Source organism: Rhipicephalus sanguineus, chromosome 4, assembly GCF_013339695.2.
Source record: "Rhipicephalus sanguineus isolate Rsan-2018 chromosome 4, BIME_Rsan_1.4, whole genome shotgun sequence".
Taxonomy (NCBI): Eukaryota; Metazoa; Arthropoda; class Arachnida; order Ixodida; family Ixodidae; genus Rhipicephalus; species Rhipicephalus sanguineus.
In genome coordinates, this window is record NC_051179.1 from 32,875,381 (window position 1) to 32,884,344 (window position 8,964).

At 48.2% G+C, this 8,964-nt stretch overlaps 1 protein-coding gene across 1 annotated transcript in view; it reads right to left on the reverse strand.

Moving 5' to 3' along the window:
• LOC119389725 (zinc finger protein castor homolog 1-like) overlaps positions 1-7,576 on the reverse strand; it is a 186,194-nt gene extending 178,618 nt beyond the window's left edge. The window contains 1 exon segment of the mRNA XM_049414530.1: positions 7,018-7,576. The gene's annotated coding sequence lies outside the window, so the exon portion shown is untranslated.
• Positions 7,577-8,964: the final 1,388 nt, after the last annotated feature.

The following is an 8,964-nucleotide window of genomic DNA, read 5'->3' on the forward strand; positions in this document are numbered from 1 at the left end:
CCATTTTGTTTACTTTCGAAACTCTAACTATCCTTTTTTCTTTACCAGTATAAGGGTGTGTTGGTTAACCAACAATCCCACAGATCTCTAGGGGCCTCTATATATGCACTCACACATGTGCCTACACGACCTGCATAGATCTTATACAGTCGAAGGGGAAAAAGCTGATACCTCGGGTTCAGCCGCCTCTCATCAAGACTCTATACCGCGGAAATTTGCATCGCGGTTGCTGAGCGTGTGAGTTAGTATGCCCGCACTGAACGTCTCTTTGCGGCCCTAAACGTTTCGTTTTTTCTTTCTTTAGTGTTTTACGTACATTTTACGCAGTCTTTTCAATCTTCAGACACCCTCGGCGGGGTGCCGATAAGCACTCGGTTAGTACACCATAAAATCTGGAAATTCTGTTTTCGCTCGTCGTGAGCGCCGAAATCGATATGCGAAATGCGAGCTTTTTGCCGGGCGCTGCGTTTGTTTTGTTACTGGTTTTCTTGACTTTGACACCGCCTATCTCGCGCATAACTCAATCTGGTTCTTTTCTTTTTTTTGTTGTTTTTTCGAAGAAAGCCACGACGGTGCGACTCAATATAGCGGCGTTTCGGAAAACGGGGAGAGTTCAGGGAGGTTCGCGCCCTTAACAAAAATCGATGTTCTCTGCGTACGCCAGTTTACTTTTTTTTGCTCTATCGTAGTTTTAGGTGCCGATGTGGAAAAGGACGCTTTGGAACAACAAGAAATTGAGCAGAATAAAGGAATATAAGCAACGAAAAGAAAGAAAGAAAGGAAAGAAGAAGAAAGAAAAAGGAAAAAGAAAAGAAAGAAGAAAGAAAAAGAAAGAAAGAAAGAAGAAAAAGAAAGAATAGAAGAAAGGAAAGAAAGAAAGAAAGAAAAGAAAAGAAAGAAAGAAAAGCGCGCGTGAAAAGCGTTATCTCGACGCAGAGGACATTACTTGTGGAGACCGACGAAACGGCTATGAGTCACATGCGACAGACCGGAAAAAAACTTCCATAAGCAGCGCGTCTTGGAGGTTGTCTTTCCCTTGTGCGCATGTGTAGTCAGCTGAGAAGCGTATTGTGTAGGGTTCGCGATAAGACTGCTAACTTCTATTCCCCCTAAAATTCACGGAACAAATCTGCTATTGTGCTCTTCTCAACGTTCATCTCGATATTGTTTTCAACCGATGTACAGCGGTAAAGACGAAGACGACTCCCGACATAATGGCGTGCCCGCAAGGCACGTGCGCATAAACTCTGAAGTCCAAATGTTCCGCACATTATCTTCAATTCAATGTTTCACATTCTTACCTGACTTACACGACGATTTATATATGTTAGAAGCGTCATACCTTGAACACAGCATGCAGAAATTCACATTTGAATAGCAACCCGCGTCCCGTAAACTTTCCTGTACGACTGTATACATATGCCGGGCAACCCGCATATGTTGAACCCACATATAACGAATTATTGTGTATATCGAACAATTGCAAAATCCCCTTGGGATTCGGTATATCCGGGTTTGACTGTATACCTTTTCTTCGGTGTATTGAGAAATTACTTTATCTCAACGATTAGCTCGTGTAAACTTCGGTTCATGTTTTAAATAGAGGCATTCAACACGTCCTATGTTGATGCTGTGTTTGGACCTTACAAGAATAGAATAATTAGGAATAGTTAGGCCAAAGCTTTGTGTGTGTGTGTGCGTGCGTGTGCGCGCGGGTTTAGGCAGATTCTTTTTCGATCGAGATGCGGTGGCCAATGCGAATCTGAATCTGTGGTATAAACAGATTTCATATTTTCAGATACGCTCTCTCCTGCCACCCCTCTAATCCCTTATAAAATGTGTTTAGACAGTCTATAGACTGTCTAAATACGTTTTTGTAAGGGGTATACCCTACATCTTCTAGTCGCCGCGCATTTTGTACGAAAATCACGATATGTACAATGCTCATCCTCAACAACGGTGACGATAACGGCAAAAATGAAATAGTTTTCGAATTCCGCATTTTCAGTTTATAACTGCTGCCATAGTTAAACGTCAAACTTCAACATGATGGAAACCGTTGCCAGGCGGAAACAATGCTCGATGCCTTGGCACACCGCAATTTCTCGGGTATGGAAATGCATCGTGTCAGAACGTCAGCTCCTCAGTAAACATAAAATGAAAGTTGCACAAGTGACGGAAGATCGTCGATTCTGCGAACGCGCCATACTTATGACTATGCATGTGGCAGCAGCGTCAGAAAAGCGCAGAGAAAAAAAAATAATGTAGTAATAATAAATGTCATCATCACGTTCCGCAAGTACGCCCTGAACTGTCGAGGTGATTAATGACTCTGGAACAAAAAAGAAAAGAAAACAAAATTCCGTATATGGGGAAAAAGGAAAAAGGAAAAAAAGACGGCTTCGGCGAAGCAAGCATAACGCGGAAACAGTTTGTCGTCAGCATAAAGCTGTGGTTTCACGGCTAAAACTAATGACACCACCAGGGTTGGGGGAAAAAAATGATGGAAGTCGCGGAGACGCCAGCGAGACTGTTTTTTTGGCCAAGTCGATCCATTATCGAGCCGAGAGACGAGCATAATTTGCAACTGTCTCTCCGTGTTTGTCCATCGTGAGTCAACCGCCGAACTCCACTGCCCAACTGTATAGGAAGTCGCTATATATTTGCGTGACCGCGCCGCCAAAATGGCGCTGTCTGTGCGAGAGGAAGCGATTGGCTGTTTTCTCAAAGTAGCCGCCATTAAAGCTTATCGACTAAAATGTGGCGCTTTTGAGCTCTAGGACACGGGTGCGACTCCCGGCCACAGCGGCCAGTCGCATCTTGCATGTTGGTGTAAAGCGAAACACACCACACACACACACAACACACACACACACACACACACACACACACACACACTAACACCACACACACACCACACACAACACACACAACACACACACACACAACACACACACACACACACACACACACACACACACACACACACACACACACCAGCGTAACTTAGATTAGGTGTGTTAAAGAACCGCAGGTGCCCAAAATTAATTCCTCAACTACGAGCCTCATGATCATATCGTGCATTAGGCGCGTGCAACTCCAGTATTTGATTAAATCTTTTGTCGAAGCGCATAACTATAACCGGGTCGACGGTATGTCGTGTGCAATCGGTCGCTTACGAAGGAAACAAACGAGCTGATAAGCCAGTCGCAGCTAGAGGTGAAGGAAGAAAATCGGCGCAGTGAACTCAGGTAGCGCACATCACTAACAACCTATCCGGCAAGCCCGCTGACCTTGGAAAGTGAACAGGCACTGTATAGCTGCCTTTAGCTCAGATGTAGTACGTTGCGATCACTGCTTTGACGGTGCGTGGCCGCTTGTGGTGTTAGTGATGACGCTAATACAGGTGTTGTTGGCATGGTAGACATAGTCGGCAGGTGCGCCGTCTAGACAAGCGCTCTCTTTCCACGTCAATGTAAGATGCATCACCGTAATTCCACCAGTTCAACCTCTCGAAGATATGTGAGCAGGGACGCGGGAGCACAGTGTAGCCAGCCGGGTCTATACACTGGCTAACCCTACACTGTCTATCCTTCCATCTTCCTTTTGTCGTTGGCGCTGTAATCATAAACACTTATTGCCATTTTTTCTTAGAAGCTAATGATCACATTCTGCAAGCAATACGCTGTTCATCTTTCCCAGCTAGAGCCTGCATAGGAAACTGTAATTTAAAAGAGAGAGAGGGAAACGAAGAGGAAGGGCAGGGAGGTTAACTAAGCACGTGTGAGGTTGTCTACCCTACATTTGGGGAGGGCGAAATGGGAAATCGATAGAATAGAGAAGAACAAGAAAAATAAGAGAGACGTAGGTAATGTGGACACACAACACGAACACGCGCTAACCGTCCACAAGCGTTCGTGAGGTACGCTCGACTTCACAGGAAGCTACAACATTTTTGCAATGGCCTCAGTTGGTGAAACATATACTAACGTTATTGCGCAAGACAGCAAGGGGCTGCACGAGCGAGAACACGAACACGTGCTCACTGTCTAGTGTTTGTATTCTCGCCCCACTAGCGGCACCTTAGCTGATTCGCGCAGTAGCATTAGTACGCGTGAATGTGGTAAATGATTTCTATCGACAAAACAAAAAAAAAGCTACAGAAGTCCAGGGAATACCCGCAAATTGGGCATCGCGATGTGGCCAAGGTTGGCAAGAATGCGGTAGTGTTAAGTGTAACTGATACAGATGTTTTACCGAGGAGAGAAAAAAAAAAACAGAAAACGGCGACATGTTCCGCGAAATCCCCGAAAGCTGTTTCCTGCCACGTTAAAAAAAAAAGAAAAAGTTACGCTTCGCGCTATTATTTCTCTCGTTCTTCCTAGTAATTATTTTTTTCCTGACAAAATCCGGTTTCGAAAAAGAACCGTTTTTTTCTGTGTACGTACGCGTACAGGACCATGTTCGTGATCGCTGCAGGTTCCGTGCGTCGCAGAAGCGCCGACAAAAGAGGAGCGGATCTTTCGAAGAGACGCCAAACTGTAGACGCGACAACCTTCAACGTTTATTTAAGAAAAAAAAATATTGTTCTAGAGATAGATGCACTTAGAGAGAGAGAGAAAGAAAACGACGTCTGATTCTCGTTGCGGCTTATTGACTGCCTTTGTCGGGGCACCTATCATCGGTAGAAGAATATCTCGATTGCAACTTCGTTTTTCTTCATCGTCATATTGTTTTTTCTACTCCTTCGATCGTCGATCGATCCTCGATCGAGTTGGCGCGTATATGAGTGATGGTATGAAATAAATAGCCTTGTAGCTACGCTATTTTAACCTGGCAAATTGTGTTGTTTTTGCTTACGAGCAGCGACGAGGAAACGAAGGAAGCCATATTCCCTCATACGAAAGCTCAATGGAAATACCGCCTAACGGTTCAGCACTGTGCCAACGAGTTTCTAAATGCAGGTGTCATACCCTGAAGACGTTTTCTTTGCTCCGAGCTACTCGAAACTTGGGGATTCGCCTTTGGCACAAGATCCATAGGAACAACATCTTGCTTCGTCACAGTTAGGAATAGTGATTTACGCAGAGCACATTAGGAAATGCTCAATCCTTGCCGTTACCGATCTGAGCGCCATGCTAACGCGGTGTGAAGTACAGGCTGAATCGTTCATGTAGATCTGTCGCTATTCTTCCCGAATTATCTCCAACAAAGCTACAAGTCTCAGGACATCAATGTGCTCGGGAATTCATTCGCTCGGCTACATACGCCGCAAAATCGGAAAGATAATAGGGAGTTTTCGAATAGGGGCCCCAAAAGTTTGGGGCCCCAACGCCCTTTGCGTGTGCTCGCTTTGGGTCAAGCAGGAGCTAAGAGTTTGCGAATAGGGTCTGCAGCGCTTTGGACACTATAGTCTGGGCCAAGAGCCGCCGCTTCAGTGGGTGCCGTCATGTTTGCTCGACGCAAAGCTTTTGGGGCAGGCTTTAGGGCTCCCGCTAAATTCGAGAAATAGCGTCCCCAACGCAACATTCAAACGCTGTTTGGTTCGCGCGCATGCGCAGTGGCCTGGCCGCTCTTTCTCCGGGGCCCCAAAACGATTGAAGCCCCTATTCGAAAACTCCCTAATTACGTGGAATGCTATATAATCTCATACGTGCAAACGTCGTTCTGTCGGTCTGTAAGCGTGTTGGCGGACTATAACTATTGGGGAAAGAATAGTAGTGGCTGGCGTCGTCACGAGCGTTCCGAAGTCTTTTATGTGTGTGATTATTATATGAAGGAACTTTATAACATAACATAACATAACATAACAAAACACGTAACCGTACGAACAATGTTCGACAACGAAGTGCTCAAGTACAAAGAAGTCTCATTAAGAAAGATACATGGTGGTGATGTATCGAAACGTAAGTGGAATGCGTAGCGCAATACGCCAGCATGACGGCGTATGCGCTGTGACATTACATTATGTCGCATGCTGGCTTGCGACGCAGACAGGAAGGCAAAAAATAAACAAACGAGATTCTCTGAATTAGGCCACGAACTATGCAATGAGTCGGCGGGGATGTTTCGAAATCAAGATCCTTCAATAGAAAGAAGCTCCAAGCCGCGGTCGCGACGCGGTTGAGATTTCGAAATTTTGTTGCTCCGCCTACGAGGTTCAAATGTCATCCGTCATCGCAGCACCGTCGCGCGCCTGCTGCTCACGGCAGCGCAGAAAGGCCGCAGATGCATCGCGGACGACTCAGGCGACAACACCGATTCTGTTAGGAAGTATCATCAATGCTGCTAAGCAGAGAAGCCTCGTATAGCATGTGCGAAGTTTCTCTGTAGGGACGCTAACGCATGGACTGAATACGTTTCCCCGGAATCCCGTCACAAATGCGTTCGTCGTTGAGCATCTTTGCAGGTGGAAAAAACAGTGCTGCTTTGAAATTCCGTACGTGACGGTTGTCTGTACCGATGTCAAGCTGGTGAATACACAAGTCAGGAAACATTGTCCTTGCGATGGAAAAGTATTGAACACACGATTCCGGATGAACTATAGGGCGCCATGGAGGGCCACGTTGGCTAGCTCAGATCTCCAGGACCAACTTTGGGCGATCCAGCAAGCCCGGGAAGCTACGTCTTTCTACTGCCTCCGGTGCGGCCTAGAGACAGGCCATCAATTTGGAGCATAATTCAATAGAGTTATCTCACTCACGCACGATTCCGGTAATGCTCTGCCGCAAGAATTCCTAACCTGTGGAAACGCCTATTCGTCTAAACAGTGAATGCAATAGATGATAGGCGAAATAGGCGAGGAAAAAGAAGGTCGACATAGAGGTATGGTTGAAGAATGAATGAAGAAAACTGTTGTTAGGCTGCGCCCGTGTCATGAAACATAGAGACAAAGTCCGTATAGAGCACAAAAGTGCGATGCCGGCGTCACGTAGTACGTTCCCGAAAGCAGATAACGCATGGACGCATCGCGCCGGTTGCACGGAGGATCCCTCGCGTTCGGCAGTTTCGACTCACCTCGGTATCCCGTGTGAGTGGACTTGCAGTAGTAATCCCACGCTGCCGCGCCGCTGGTCACAGTCGTCGAAGTTGACGGTAGCACATCCGGCGTCGCCGCCGCCGCGACTGGGAACAAGCACGAGCACGAGTCGCTGTTGCCGCCGAAGGTGATGATGCGAGAGCACGGGAACCGCGAGAGCACAAACGCGGAGCACGGAGCGGGCGACAGTGAGTGCAGCCGACGGAAGCCGCTCTGGGCCGATTTCTTCAACGCCGTCGTAGTCGCCGTAGCACTTGTCGCAGAAAATTTTCCACAAGAAACGGAGTCGTTGACGGAGACCGGGGAAGAAGAAACAGCGGATCGTTGCACGTTGACGTTAGCCGATGTCGGTTTCGTCGCCGTCGCTCGCTTCGCCACCGGAGCGATCCGCAGTCCCATCATGCCGGGGTTCCACACCGGTAGAATGCGATGCGCGCCACTTTCGACAGCGCGTTGATATTGAAACGTGTCCACGGTTCGATGACGGACGACGTCGGTGACGAGGCAACGGTGACAGTAAACAACCACGACTGTAGCGAGCGAAACACGGTCTGAGAGAGCGAGCTGGTGACCAAAAACAAGCCGATCTCTCTCACATCTTGCAAACGAATATGACAACAACCACAAAAGAAAGGGATGCAAATAACGCACTTTCCGTGGAGCCCCGATATACACCACACACAAACGCGCGCGCGAGCGCACGCACAGTGTCCGCGCCGCGCGCACGCGATCACGATGCCACGGAGAGAGACCGGGAGCGCGAACGGCCTGCGGTGGTAGCAATCGGGAAGAGAAGTGAAGAGGAGATCGGAGGCGGCTGCGGCGCCGCTCGGGTCGGAGGCGCACCGGCCGAGTCTTTGCCGCCGCGGATGGAGCGCGACTCGGAGCGCTGCGCCCTGCCGCGCACAGGAGCGCCTAGTTCGCCTCGCGGCCGCGACGTGCCGCTGCCTCCTCGAGAGAGGTGGGCGAGAGGCGTCGGCGCGCGCGGAGGAGGGCACGAGACAACGACGATGGGGAAAGAGCGAGCACGTCACACTGCTCGCTGGCGGCTCGCTGAATCGGCTCTGTTGCCGCCGCTGCTTCTCTCTACGTGGCGACGCGATTAAAGGAGAGAGGGAGACGAGCGGGTTCGAGAAGAAAAAATGAGAATTGAGAGCGAGCGAGAAAAAAATGAATCTACGAGGAGAAAAAAATATTTGAAAGAAAGGAGATTGGGAGAGAAGGGAGAAAGTAAATAGTTGGCAGCCGCGAGGGAAAGGAGACGGGGATTGTCGGAAAAGAGAAAGAAAATACGTATATGAGTGAATATATGATGAGGAAACAAGAAAAGAAAAAAACGATATCTGCGCATAAGAACAAGAACGGCGGGAGAACCATAAACAGGCACCCTCCCTCCCCTTGAGACGTTATAAAAATGTACAAGGACGGGTGAATTGAAACTGGAGACTCAGCTCCCCAGTCCCTGGTCGTCTTTTCTTTTACGAGGACGCCATCCTCAATACTGCACTAACTCCAGCGCCTTGCCACTCCTCCTCTTATTTTTGATTAAGGCAAGGAGAGAAAAAAGATTACGTCCCGCCTAGCCCATCATATTCACAGGCATGCCGGGCAAAGATTGCCGGATTCATAAGACGACTGGTACGATACAGAAATGTCATCCTGAGTCTAAGAAAAAAAAAAAGAAAGAAAGAAACGAAATATCGTGCTCGTAAATCAGTGCGCACTTCGATTCCAGAACGTCACGCTGGCAACAATCCAACCGCCTTCCAGTTACGCCTCAGTGCATGAATAGTCGTTATGGATTGGAGCCAAGACTGGCCACGGCTCTGACATTGGATTGGCGATGTCGTCCAGGTCCGGTGAGCTGACACGAGTTGCCTGCAGGTTGCCACGAGAAATACCGGCACTTCGGCCGTTGATGAAAT